This window comes from Heterodontus francisci, chromosome 7 (genome assembly GCF_036365525.1).
Source record: "Heterodontus francisci isolate sHetFra1 chromosome 7, sHetFra1.hap1, whole genome shotgun sequence".
Taxonomy (NCBI): Eukaryota; Metazoa; Chordata; class Chondrichthyes; order Heterodontiformes; family Heterodontidae; genus Heterodontus; species Heterodontus francisci.
This window is the reverse complement of record NC_090377.1, coordinates 41,004,400-41,018,721: the sequence shown is the minus strand read 5'-3', so window position 1 is coordinate 41,018,721 and position 14,322 is coordinate 41,004,400. Positions and strand designations below refer to the sequence as shown.

The 14,322-nt window shown below is 47.2% G+C and overlaps 1 protein-coding gene across 6 annotated transcripts in view; it reads left to right on the top strand.

Moving 5' to 3' along the window:
* thsd7ba (thrombospondin, type I, domain containing 7Ba) overlaps positions 1-14,322 on the top strand; it is a 953,049-nt gene that overhangs the window by 810,243 nt on the left and 128,484 nt on the right. The window lies entirely within an intron of this gene.

Sequence of the window (14,322 nt, the reverse complement as noted above, 5' to 3'; positions counted from 1 at the left end):
GCCAATGTGGAATTGCCTTGTGAGCATAAAGCACATTCTAAGTATGTATTTCTGTATTTTTTTTTATAGTCAGTCCCATTTGCTTGCAATGTTAAGTTCTCGTACCTTTCAAAAACAATTCATACAGGTGGACTTTCCTCTTCAAACCTCCCCTCTTCAATCAACTCACAACGATAGTTGTGCTTACCTATAATTTTAGTGTTGGGAAAAGCGCTGTCAATCATAAAATGGTTTTGCCCAGGCTGAAGGTGTGTTATGTCCCACAAAAGAGAGAACACACTCAGTAAACAGAAGGTCATCCAGTAGGAATTTTTCAGTAGCTTGTATGTGTTTGTACTGAGGTATATGCTGAAGTGCAACTAACAGTGATAGATCTGGGATCCTGGACGATGTCTTGGTTCATGCTTCTCACATGGGAAAAAGGTTACCAACAGAAAATATTGTGATAAGTATTTCAAAAACAAAAAACACTGTGTGGATAAGTTTGTTTTCTTGTTTGTATTTGTAAAAATATTTCCATTATGTTACATTTAATTTTGGATGTAGTCAGCCTTTGTTTAGGTCAGGTGTTAAAACCTGCTATCGTAATGACAATAGACAATACTGTCTGTAACTGGCCCAGGCTGAGTGCCAGGCAGCAGTTATATAACCTGACAACTTTCATGACTTTGGGCATCTGAGAATCTGAGGAAGGGTTGTAGGCACCCTTAACGGACAAATGCCATCAAAAGGCAGATGAGCTAATCCTTGAATTAGTCAGTGCTATTTACAACTTGCAAACCATGACAAAGCTACAAGTCAAGAAAGAGCAAAAAAAGGCTTTGAGACAGATGACTACATACGAAAATACGAATATGGAGCAGGAGTAGGCCAAGGAGACTAAAGGAGAACTTAGCTGAATGGAGAAAGCAAGGTGCTGGCCAAGAGGACATTGGACATTGGAGAATTCGATTCACTCCGCGTGATATCAAGGAATGACTGAAGGCACTGGATACTGCAAAGGCTGTGGGTCCTGACAATAATCCGGCAATAGTACTGAAGACCTGTGCTCCAGAACTTGCTGCACCCCTAGCCAAGCTGTTCCAGTATAGCTACAACACTGGCATCTACCCTGCAATGTGGAAAATTGCCCAGGTATGTCCTGTACACAAAAAGCAGGACAAGTCCAACCCAGCCAATTACCGCCCCACCAGTCTACTCTCAATCATCAGTAAAGTGATAGAAGGTGTCATCAACAGTGCCATCAAGCAGCACTTGCTTAGCAATAACCTGCTCAGTGACGCTCAGTTTGGGTTCCGCCAGGGCCACTCAGCTCCTGACCTCATTACAGCCTTGGTTCAAACATGGACAAAAGTGCTGAACTCCAGAGGTGAGGTGAGATTGACTGCCCTTGACATCAAGGCAGCATTTGACCGAGTATGGCATCAAGGAGCCCTAGCAAAACTGGAGTCAATGAGAATCGGGGGGAAAACTCTCCGCTGGTTGGAGTCATATCTAGCACAAAGGAAGATGGCTGTGGTTGTTGGAGGTCAATCATCTGAGCTCCAGGACATCACTGCAGGAGTTCCTCAGGGTAGTATCCTAGGCCTAACCATCTTCAGCTGCTTCATCAATGACCTTCCTTCAATCATAAGGTCAGAAGTGGGGATGTTCACTGATGATTGCACAATGTTGAGCACCATTCGTGACTCCTCAAATACTGAAGCAGTCTGTGTAGAAATGCAGCAAGACCTGGACAATATCCAGGCTTGGGCTGATAAGTGGCAAGTAACATTTGCGCCACACAAGTGCCAGGCAATGACCATCTCCAACGAGAGAATCTAACCATCTCCCCTTGAAATTCAATGGCATTACCATTGCTGAATCCCCCACTATCAACATCCTTGGGGCTACCATTAACCAGAAACTGAACTAGAGTAGCCATATAAATACCATGGCTACAAGAGTAGGTCAGAGGCTAGGAATCCTGCGGCGAGTAACTCACCTCCTGACTCCCCAAAGCCTGTCCATCATCTACAAGGCACAAGTCAGGAGTGTGATGGAATACTCTCCACTTGCCTGGATGGGTGCAGCTCCAACAACACTCAAGAAGCTCGACACCATCCCAAACAAAGCAGCCCGCTTGATTAGCACACCATCTACAAACATTCACTCCCTCCACCACCGACGCACAGTGGCAGCAGTGTGTACCATCTACAAGATGCACTGCAGCAACGCACCAAGGTTCCTTAGATAGCACCTTCCAAACCCGTGACCTCTACCACCTCGAAGGACTAGAGCAGCAGATGCATGGGAACATCACCACCTGCAAGTTCCTATCCAAGTCACACACCATCCTGACTTGGAACTATATCGCCGTTCCTTCACTGTCGCTGGGTCAAAATCCTGGAACTCCCTTCCGAACAGCACTGTGGGTGTACCTACCTCACATGGACTGCAGTAGTTCAAGAAGGCAGCTCACCACCACCTTCTCAAGGGCAATTAGGGATGGGCAATAAATGGTGGCCTAGCCAGCGACGCCCACATCCCATGAATGAATAAAAAAAATGATTTGTTCCACCTCTCTTTTCTTTAATTGCTAGGATTCATTGTTTTCATATGGCTTCAGCACTTCCTCATTGAAAATTTTCCCTTCTTACATTATTCATCAATTCCATTTTTGTTCAGTTGCAATTTGCTGTTGTGTTATGAATTTGAAAATTAAGCCTGCCTCTTTTTCTCTCTCACCTTCTCTATTTCTCATCTTTTCCTCTGGCCTCTTTCTGATTCTCTGCTTCTATCTTTTTTTCTCCTGCCCTCTTTTATTCCTCTCTCTTCTCTGACCTTGAAAAAGAAAAGAAAATATTGGGTATGGAGAAAGGGCAGAGAACGGGACAATGTTAATAGCTCTTTAAGAGAGCTGATACGCATTTTGGTCTGAATGGTCTCCTTCTACTACACTATAATTGTCCTCTTTGCTTTTGTATTTTCATTTTGGCTCAGATGGTAGTGTTCTGTCTCTTCGTTAGTGGAAAGAGGGATCTGCCCAGGGCTAGGTTGGCAGGACAGTGCAGTTGGTGGGTCTTCCATGGGGAGAGAGATTTGGCAATACTGTAGATTGGTTTACAGTCAGGGGAATGGAAAGTATCCAGCCAGGGATACAGATCACTCATGCAAACTTATCGTAAAGCAGATGATGCAATGGATCACAGTGACACCTAGCTTGCAGAGGACTAATAGCTAAGTATAGTGGTAAGTAGGCTTTTATAACTGAAAAATAACAGCTTAAAACTAACAGTCAAGGGTGACATCTATCTATAACAGCAATAGCATGACAGCCAAATCATGACTCAACCCAGATATCTTAAGTTTTTTTAAACATGTAGACATGCTGTTAGATCTGTTGGATGTCCTGTGGCATTGCTCATGCTGAGTTATAGAGTCATAGAGTCGTGCAGTATAGAAACAGGCCCTTCGGCCCACCGCGTCCATGCCGAACATAATGCCTATCTATACTAATCCCACCTGCCTGCATTAATTCCATATCCCTCTATGCCTTGCTCGTTCAAGTACCTGTCCAGATGCCTCTTAAATGTCGCTACTGTTCCTGCCTCCACCACCTCCTCAGGCAGCTTATTCCAGATATCCACTATTCTTTGTGTGAAAAATTTACCCCTTTGATCCCCTTTATACCTCCTCCCTCTCACCTTAAATCTATGCCCTCTAGTTTTAGTTACCCCTACCATGGGAAACAGACTCTGGCTATCTACCCTATCTATGCTTCTCATAATTTTATATATCTCTATCATGTCCCCTCTCAGCCTCCTTCGCTCCAGGGAAAACAGACCCAGCCTATCCAATCTCTCTTTATAATTCAAGCCCTCCAAACCAGGCAACATCCTTGTGAATCTTTTCTGCACCCTCTCTGGCTTAATCACATCTTTCCTGTAGTGCAGCGGCCAGAACTGCACGCAGTACTCCAAATGCAGCCTAACCAACGTTATGTACAAATGTAACATGACGTCCGAACTCGGTACTCAATGCCTCGGCCGATGAAGGCAAGCATGCCATACACCTTCTTCACCAATAATATAAAATAAAAACAAGAAATGCTGGAACCACTCAGCAGGTCTGGCAGCATCTGTGAAAAGAGAAGCAGAGTTAACGTTTCGGGTCAGTGACCCTTCTTCGGAACTGACAAATATTAGAAATGTCACAGGTTATAAGCAAGTGAGGTGGGGGTGGGGCAAGAGATAACAATGGAGGTCTAGATTGGACCAGGCCACATAGCTGACCAAAAGACCTTCTTCACCGCCCTGTCTACCTGTGTTGCCACTTTCAGGGAACTATGTACTTGCACCCCAAGGTCTCTCTGCTCAACAATCCTCCCCAGGGCCCTACCATTCACTGTGTATGTCCTGCCCTGGTTTCACTTCCCAAAATGCATCACTTCACACTTGTCTGCATTAAATTCCATTTGCCACTCCCTTGCCCACTTTCCCAGTTGATCTATATCCTGTTGTAACCTTAGACAACCTTCTTCACTGTCCACTATACCACCAATTTTGGTGTCATCTGCAAACTTACTAATCAAGTCATTAATATATATGACAAACAACAGAGGGCCCAGCACCAATCCCTGCGGCACACCACTGGTCACCGGCCTCCAATCTGAAAACAACCCTCCACTACCATCTTCTACCTCCTATCACCAAGTCAAGGATATGCTGTTTCATGCTTTGTAATAGAATGCACCAAATTCTTTAGGAGCATGGTATCTTGCAGCGTACACACTAATACAAAAACAAAATACTAAAGATGCTGGAAATCTGAAATAAAAACAGAAAATGCTGGAAATGCTCAGCATTGGGCGGCACAGTGGCGCAGTGGTTAGCACCGCAGCCTCACAGCTCTAGCGACCCGGGTTCGATTCTGGGTACTGCCTGTGCAGAGTTTGCAAGTTCTCCCTCTGACCGCGTGGGTTTTCGCTGGGTGCTCCAGTTTCCTCCCACAGCCAAAGTCTTGCAGGTTGATACGTAAATTGGTCATTATAAATTGTCCCTAGTATAGGTAGGGGAATTGAAGGAAAGTGGGGATGTGAGAGGGTATAGGATTAATGTTGGATTAGTATAAATGGGTGGTCGATGGTCGGCACAGACTCGGTGGGCCGAAGGGCCTGTTTCGGTGCTGTATCTCTAAAGTCTGACAGCATCTCTGTGGAGAGAGAAATAGAGTTCATGGGCTGAATTTTCAGGGCACCTGAAGGTCGGACTGGAGGTGATGGCGCCTGGAAAATACTGGCACAGGCGGCGTGTCAGTTTCAAGATGTTGTTCCTGGCACCGGCAATAGTCAACAGGGCAGGTGGAGGAGAGCAGGACAGGAAACCCCTCTCCTCCCAATTGAGGCCAATTACATCTGTGAAAAAGCTCGTTAAGGGCTTGTCAAGGTTTAAAGTTGACATTTTTAAAGGGGCATTACAGGTTATCTGCATCTTTAGAAACAAATCAGCTGAAGGCAGGTGGGTTTCGAGTAGGGAGTCAGTCAAGGCTGCCCCAGGGCATCTCCCCGGCCCTATAAGAGGGTCAGCAGGCAATGGGGGAATGGGCACTTGATAAGGGGATGCCCATGGTGTTGTACAGGTGGCATGGAGAATGGGCACTCAGCACCTGCACATTGAACAAAGTGAGCAGCCCCTGGCATTGCAGCGGCACAAGAGCAGGGGGCAAGGCTGCCCAGAAGGACGGCTCCAGCTGGCAATGGGGGCATGACTGTCAGATTTTGGCAACACCCTCAGCAGGAAGGACAAAACCCCGGCCATTAGGAGGTCAGGGAGAGGAAAGAGGGCAGGAAAGCAACAGAAGCCATAACCTCAACACAGGATCTACTGACAAAGATGGAGCTACTTGGAGCTGATTGAGAACCACTGCTGCAGCAGACTGCGACTCTCCAAGCAGATGGTCACAGATATCTATGAACTCATCGCCGAAGACCTTGCACCTCACAGCACGTGCGGCCTTGCCCTGCCAGTTGCCGTCAAAGTTACCTTCTGTCTCCTTCCAAAGATCAGCAGCGAAACTTAGTGGCATCTCGAAAATGGGTGCACATCACTGCATCTCACAGGTCACTGATGCCCTCTTTGCCAGAGCTGGACAGCACCTTCATTTAACAACAGACATGGCTTCTCAGGAACAGAGGACTTTGGGTTTCCCCTCCCTTGCTGATTCCCCCAGGTGAAAGCATCTTCGATTGCATGTGGCCATCAAGGCACCTAGTGAACGGCGAATGGGATCCATCAGCAGGAAGGGCTTTCGCTCCCTCAATGTCCAATTGGTCTGCTACTACACCAAGAGCTTCCTCAACAGTGGCAGCAGTGTGTACCATCTACAAGATGCACTGCAGCAACTCACCAAGGTTCCTTTCACAGCACCTTCCAAGCCTGCGACCTCTACCACCAAGAAGGACAAGGCCAGCAAATGCATGGGAATACCACCTGCAAGTTCCCCTCTAAGCCACACACCATCCTGATTTGGAACTATATCGCCGTTCCTTCACTGTAGCTGGGTCAAAATCCTGGAACTCCCTAACAGCGCTGTTGGTGCACTCACACTGCAAGGACTGCAGCGGTTCAAGAAGGCAGCTCACCACCTCCTTCTCAAGGGCAATTAGAGATGGGCAATAAATGCTAACCTAGCCAGCAACGCCTACATCCCACGAACGAATAAAAAAAACTCATTGTGTTCTCACTTTCCTGGCAGCTACCATGACTCCTTCATCCACTGCCAGTCCAGGCTGCCTCAGATATTCACTCCAACCCCCAACGTGCGTGGTTGGATCCGAGGGGACAAGAGATATCCCCTGAAGAGATGGCTACTGACCCCTCTACTGGAGCCCCAGACAGAGGCGCAGAGGCAATACAACCAATGCCACCTGCTGAATAGGGCAACCATTGGGCAGGCCATCGGGTGCTGAAGATGCGATTCCGGTGCCTGGACCGATCAGGTGGCACCCTCCAATACCCTCTTGCAAGGGTCTCAGTCATTGTGGTGTCTGCTGCACTCTCCATAACATAGCCCTCCAGAGCGGTGTGGATCTTGAGGACTGTGAGGCACTGGAAGGGGACAGCTTATTGGGGGAACAACAGGAGCAGGAGGTGAGAGAGGAGGAGGAAGACAGGGCAAAGGGGGATAATAGAGAGGTGCCCCTGTTGCACGATGAGGTGGCCTCTTCCTGCCACCTTCCCTCCTCACCCTTATGGCCCCCAAAATTAGATCCAGGTCGGCATCAATGAAGTGAGGGACTGCTAGGCCCTGTTGCCAGGTTCTGGCTTCCCTCTGATGCTGTGGAAGGCTTTGGCACAATCAGCAGAGCTCTTTCTTAGGACAACCAGTAGCCTCAGTTCTGACTGCCATGGGGTGTCTAAATTAGTCCTACACCTCATCTGACCCACCTCCATTCCAGCCCCCACGAGCTCTGTGGACAGGAAATGCGTCTCCATACCAATTAAGAGCTTCCCCATGCAAAAAATGTAATTTTAATCAGTTTCCCAGTAGAGACGGGTTTGTGACCCGTAAACAAACTCAGCTCCTGTCTGACGCCTCTGTGGTGAAAATTCAGCCCAGTGTTTTGGTCGATGACTTTTCATTAGAACAGTTTTGAAACATTGGGCCAGTGGGGATCCGAACGCTGATCCCTGCACTGAGTCAGGACATTATTCGGCAGTGATGTTCCCTGAATTGGCCAATTAGTGGCCAGAGGGCATGTTCACCATCCAATTAAGGACGGTAGATGGGCTTTTGAAGCTCGAGGGCCAATAGGAGGCCCTCCAGCTTGGAAGGAGCTGCAGCTTGCCATGACAAGTAAGGGAGAGATAGTGCACCTCCATCTTGAGGCACCCTCTCAGCACTTTTAAAACTTTTGAAGTAAAAAATGGCCACAGCTGCCAGACCACCATTTTCAAGAGGGAACCCCTGCACAGGGAAGCCTGTGGCTGCAGCTGTGGCCAAGTAGGTGGGGAAGACCTCAAAGCTTGCCTGAAACATTGGCCCCTCTGGTCTGCCATCAGGTGGCCACTTTCAGGCAGATGACCTGTTTCCGATGCTGCGGGGGCCTGCAGGTCAACTGGAAAATTCCAGTCAGCCTGTGATATTTAGCCTTATCCCTACCTTCATGGCTACCGGCCACTTGCAGGTGGGTAGCACTTCCGACTCTGGGACTTCTAGGAATATGGCTCTGGAGCGGGAAGGTGCTGGCAAAACTGCACGTCAGCGTGCGACACAAAATTATGTGCCTGCCCACCTCCATTCTCACCTCCATATTGGGGCAAAGTTTCTGCCTATTATATCTGTTTCCCTCTCCACAGATGCTGCCAGTTCTGCTGCGTATTTCCAACAGTTTCTATTTTTATTGTTGTGTATGCAGTTAGTTAGATTTTTCCTGCACCATCAGCTTGAAAAAAGATTTGTGCTATGACTTGCTGGAAGTGTGAGCTGATAATGGCATGAGCGCAACAGGGCATCAGGGACGTTTGTGCATGGTGGGACCAATAGACTATCTCCTTAGCCAGTGAAATTTAAAGATTGAGAAAGAAACAAAGGAGTGACTGAGAAGGAGGCTGAATCATGTACAGAAGGAGAAATAAAGGGAGGGATAGAATGATTGGATTAAGAAAGGGAGAGAAAAGAGAAGTATAAAACATTTTTAATTAACATGCAAAATTTTTTAATCTCCAATAAGTTTTTATTACATGCTGCAATGAAATTGAACAGTTTAAATTTTTTCTGTTCTGGGCCAGAGACATAGGGGGAATTTTAAGCGCAAAAAATGGATGAGTTTGAGTCAGGTGGGAAATAAAAATGTAAAAAAAAAATCTCAAACCCAAACCCTGAGATATTCACAAGGGAGGCTTGTGACTCACTAATACAGATACGTTTCTCACGATTCTTCCTTACACACCCATTCAATTAAATAAATCTTCCACCTTCCATAGCCCTGTTGCCCTCTCCTTGAATGATCTTACTATATCCCTGGACCAGTCAGCACATGAGGCCACGGCATGGGAAATGCATTGCCCTCATCCAGTGTGCTCCTTCCCATCACATCCTTTGTGAGAGCCATCCATCTGTTAATGACCCAGTAGTGTTTCAAGAACAGAAGGAATCTTTCTGTGGTTTAGCATATCAGAATTCATTACAAACAAATAAACAGCAAGGTGACATCTATATACATAATCTAACCCCCAGAAATCCAAGTGCAACTAGGTGGACTTTCTCACACGCTTACGGGTGCTGCTACATGGTGCTCCCCCTGCGCTGTCAGCTCATGGAGGAGTGAAGGCATGCAGGTCTATCCCTCGCATCCACTGTGTGATTTGCTGAATGTAGCTCGCCAGGAGATTCACCACTCTCTCAGTGGAGGATGCCATACATCCAGATGCCAGAGTCAGGGCTGGACTCATGCACTGGATGGACTTCTCCATCATTCATGCATGGGTGCTTGTTGCTTCTGGAAGCTCCGCCAGCTGCTTATTCAACTCACGCTGCAGCTCCAGCATCTGCTGCCTTGTTGATGACTCCAGAGGCAAGTCATCAGCTGAAGCTCAGCATGGCTGCATCCTCCGAATGTTAGTGGCCTTAACTGTCATTTGCTGGGTGCGTCTTTGCTGTGCTGTGCTCACCAGGTTGTGACCCCTCGCACACAACTACTCACTGACATGAGAGTATCTGCGCTGGTGGAGGTTGTGGGGGAATGATTTGACAGTGCACTCTGAGGTCTCCTCCTCCTCCTCAGAGGTGGAGGGCTATTACGCAGGCTCAGCAGTTGGCTGCTCTTCTCCATGACCAGCAAGAGAGACGAGTAATGAGAGGGCAATGTGTTTCCACACATCCTTCTGACTATTCATCAGCTGGAGCTCTATGCAAGCAGTGGTGCACACATGAGCACTATGCTTTGTGCTTGCCAGAGGGTCACTTGTGCCCATCCATTAGGCCACTCACTCTCTCGAGGCTCCACACCCCATCTCACCATCAGTGATTGTTCATCAGATCTGATGACGGGTCACTGACCTGAAACGTTAACTCTGCTTCTCTCTCCATAGATGCTGCCAGACCTGCTGAGTGTTACCAGCATTTCTTGTTTGAATTTCAGATTTCCAGCATCTGCAGTATTTTGTTTTTATTATATCACCACCGGTGATTGCCTGTCCTGCCTCCATTCCTCACAGCTCCAAACCTCTTCTTCCATAAGCATGAGGATGGCCATGTAGGTATGCTGCTTCCGCTTCTTGATCTTTCCCTTGTGTTGTGAGCTTTCTTCTCCTGCAAGCACATAAATCAGCATTGCTACCTGCCCATCAAAGACTCGCACGATGCCTATGTTGGTGGCAGCCTGACTGTCCATCATGGTGACACAGGCCTACCTCCTGCACATGGTCAGTCAGCACTGGCTGTGCAGGAGTCACCTCTGCCTGACCGGTGTTCTGCACAGAGGCTAAAATACATCTGACAGCCAATGTTGGTACCTAGGCATTTTCACGCACTGGGTGGGCAACCCCTTTGTCAATCTCATACTCATCTTTAGTCGCATTTAAGGCTGCAAGCTTAATATTATGCTTTGCACTCACCTTGCCAGAATGCATCAGGTCATTGATCCTCTTTCAGCACAGCAGCCAGGTAGGTGGGACAACCCCATGGCTGCTCATCTCCTTTGCTATCTCTATCCATGCTTGCTTGGTTTGACTAGCCGGTCTGTTCCTGCCATCCCAAGGGAATAAGACGTCCCTCTGAGCCCTTACAGCCTGGAGGTGCACCTCCGGGCAGCCAACAATGAACCAAGGCATGACCCTGCCTCTGCCTTCTGCAATGTCACTGTCTCTGCTGTAGCTAGGGCTCCCTTGCTGTTCCCTCTGGGGCCGCAGCCTTTGAAGGTAATGCTGGCTACCTTTTATATAGGGCAGAAGCTATGCCTGAGCCGATACTTCCTCCCACCTGCACTTCCTAACTTGCCGACTCTGCCACCTGCCAGCTGTTTTAATTGGACGGCCTTGAGAAGATCATACTTCCACTTCCACCCCGCCAGCACGGCCACGTCACCCGCTTTAGGTCCCGATGCCAGGATTTCATGGCTGACGGTAAAATCCCAAACAAAATCACTCAATCGGCCACTCTAATATCTGCTTCTCCTACAACTTTTTCCATACTATCTTTTGCCACATTGCTTCCTGGCCAAACTGTTCCACACATCGTCATCTTTTGTGTCAAATACTTAAATTTAAACTGTCTCTGCATTTCCTTTTTCAAAGTTTGCATTCAAGTCCATACCCCAAACTTTCTATTTTATTTGCTCCAAAATCTAGATGAATTTAAGCAGACATTTTTACTGGAGTCATTAGTTTTGGTGAGTTCCATTGATTTCAGTAACAAAAATGGTGGAGTTCAGGAACTTCAATACATTAACACTATTCTTTTCCCTGCAGGTACATAACATTTCAGCCATCAAACGCCTTTAAAATTCAATTTTGTAAACCTATGCAAGCTTCGCAGTCATCAAAATTCTTGCTTGCAAGGAAATAAATAGCCATTGTTACAACCAGGTGAGCGAGAGGTCTAGGGTCCCCTTTCTGCCTTCACCTGGTTTTACTGTAACAGGGTTTAGTTTTAAACACACTGTTTTTAGATCCCCCTTGGTGAATCCTTGTTCACCGCTTTCCCATTATAAGGCAAAGAAACCAGCACAACAGGCTTTCTAAGGTTTAAAGAAGGAAAGTTGAGATTTATTAAACTTAAACTTACTCTAGTTCGGTTAACGCCTACAGGTACATGCCACGTCGCATGCTAACATGCACATGCGATACACACATGCAAATAGAGACAGGAAAGAGCAGAAGAAAAATAAAGTGGAAAGGTTTGAGGCAATATCTGAAGAGTTGTTGTTACGATTCTTCGAGCTCACTGTAGAGTCTTTGATTGTAGATAGATCTTGCTTTTTGTTGGGGCCCAGTATTCTTCTTAAACCTTGTTCACTGTAGGAAACTTTTCTCTTTTGGGGTTCATGTGTCTTCAGTGGATTCAGAGGCTTGTGAGAAAAAGATGGGAGCAGGCAGGAGAGAGATCTTCTCAGTCCAAAAGCAAACAGCTTTCTGCCCAAACTGTTTGTACAAATTCAAAAAACTCAGGTTGCCCAGCAGGTTAGTCATGTGACTAGTTGATTTGACCATGTCCGTTTGTGTATTCGGCCATCTTAGCAGTCAACCTGGAATGCGAGCTCCCCCACCTTCAACGTCTGGTGATCAAAAGCCCATTGCGGGTTGAATGTCAGGGAATGGCTGCTTTGTCCTTCCAAACACCATCTGTTAATATGCAAATGTCTTTTCCAGCCACGTCCGATCTGTTAAACAAGTCCTCCCCTCACTCCAGTAACAGTTTAAAATCAATGTTCCTGACTAAATTAATGTGCCTCATTGTTGGCAGGTGGGGCCTAGCATTACACCTCCACACCCAGCAGAATGAAATGAGAATTGAGAAAAGGCACATTTCATTAAAAGGGTCGAGAAAAATGTAAGATACAAAAAAAACATGCATATCTCTCATTCATTCCCATTCATTCATAAATCTTAAAACTTATTACAGCCTGTCTTCTCTTGGTGCCAGTGCTGCTTTAATTGCCCCCTTTTTGGCATCCCAAAAGACATGTTGTTCTTTTGGCAAGTTTCTCTTCCGTTTTCCCATTTCCATGGCTGCCTAGGGTCTTTGTTCCTGCTGAAGTAATTTTTTTAAAATGAGTCAGAAGTGAGCGGGTCTATCCTGAACTCTCTTTGAGTGCCTTGCTGAGTCATGCAGAGGCTTTTGACTTCAGGGGATGGGTGGTTCGCTTTTTTTCTGACTGTGGGGGAGGATTCTTTGCTAATCTCCCATTTTGTCCCAGAGGACACTCCTGCCTGCAGGTACTTGTGCAGACTTTACTGCAATCCTCTGTGGCACTTCGACTAGGTGAGGTATCACTCTCATGGTTTCTCTGCCCCCAGAGGTCTTTCTTTGTCTCTGCAGGTTCCTTTATATGCTGTTAGCAACTCTGGTGGGGTACTTCTAGTGTCTGCATTTACATAGGTGAATGTAGGGTCTAACGTTTCAAATTTTTCAGGGTTGGCTGACCGGACAGTAGGGATTTTCATCCGAGATTCCTCCTGGACTTCCTTTACCCTGCCTTCTTGGTCACTTTTTCCTCCTTCTCTGTCTAACCTTTTGCCAGCCTTGTGCCTGCCTGTCCCTTTTTGTTCTCGGCGGGGGTCCCTTACAGTTCACCAGCCCTCTGATGGAGGGTCCTCCTAACACCTGTATAGGACTTAGAGGTGCAGGTTTCACTGTAGGTTGGGGTTTCCCCTCAACTTGGCACATGTGGCAACTCCTGCAGTATTCCACCACATTTTTGTGGAGTTTTGTCCAGTCAAACTGCTGTATTATACGGGCTTTGATCTTTCGTATACCGGCATGTACAGCCACCGTAGTCTCGTGGGCCCTTCTTAGTATTTCTCTCCGGTACCTCTGCTGCACCACTAACTGGTGAACTACTGCCCACTCCTTGCTCTCAAGTCTGTGAGGAGAACTGCATTTCCTCATCAGTACCTCATTCTTTAAATAGTAGCAATAAGGGACTCCCTTTGCTTCACTTTCAGACTGGGAAGCCTGTGCTAACTCTTTCAATACTGGGTCGGCTTGCCGGGTTTCGGCTAGGGAAAATCCATTTAATTCATTCCCTGGGTCTCCTAACTTTCCAAAGAAAGTCTCAGACAGGCAGATCTCATGGTCATTTGCCTGCAGTGCCAATGCAGTCTCCTCTGGGGGAGCAGGTTTGATCATGGCCTGATCCACTACACATTCAGGGAAACTGCAGGGGACCGTCTCCCACCACTGCCCTGTCTCTCTGACCTCCTGTGGTCTTTCTTTCACTACTGGGCGGACTACCATCTTCACCCTGCCAGATCATTACCTATGAGCAGGTCAACCCCATCCATAGGCAAACTAGGGACAATCCCTACGGTCACCAGTCCTGAAACAGATGCAGCCAGTGTACAGTTACAGGCATACACTGCCCTCCAATACCATTCACCACCATTTTGGTGTTCACTTCACTCTCTGGGGGAAAGATCTGGCCTTTTCCCAGTAAAAGGGGTTTGGTGGCCCCTGTGTCCCTGAGAATCACTATGGGCATGCTTGCCCCACTCGAGGGATATGGGGTTACTTTCCCTTCAGACACAAAACTCTGATAACCTCCAGGAATCCTACTAACTTTTCCTGCACTTAGTGGTAAGCTTCCTGGGTCTCACTGTAACTGCAGTTAAAGCCAAGCTT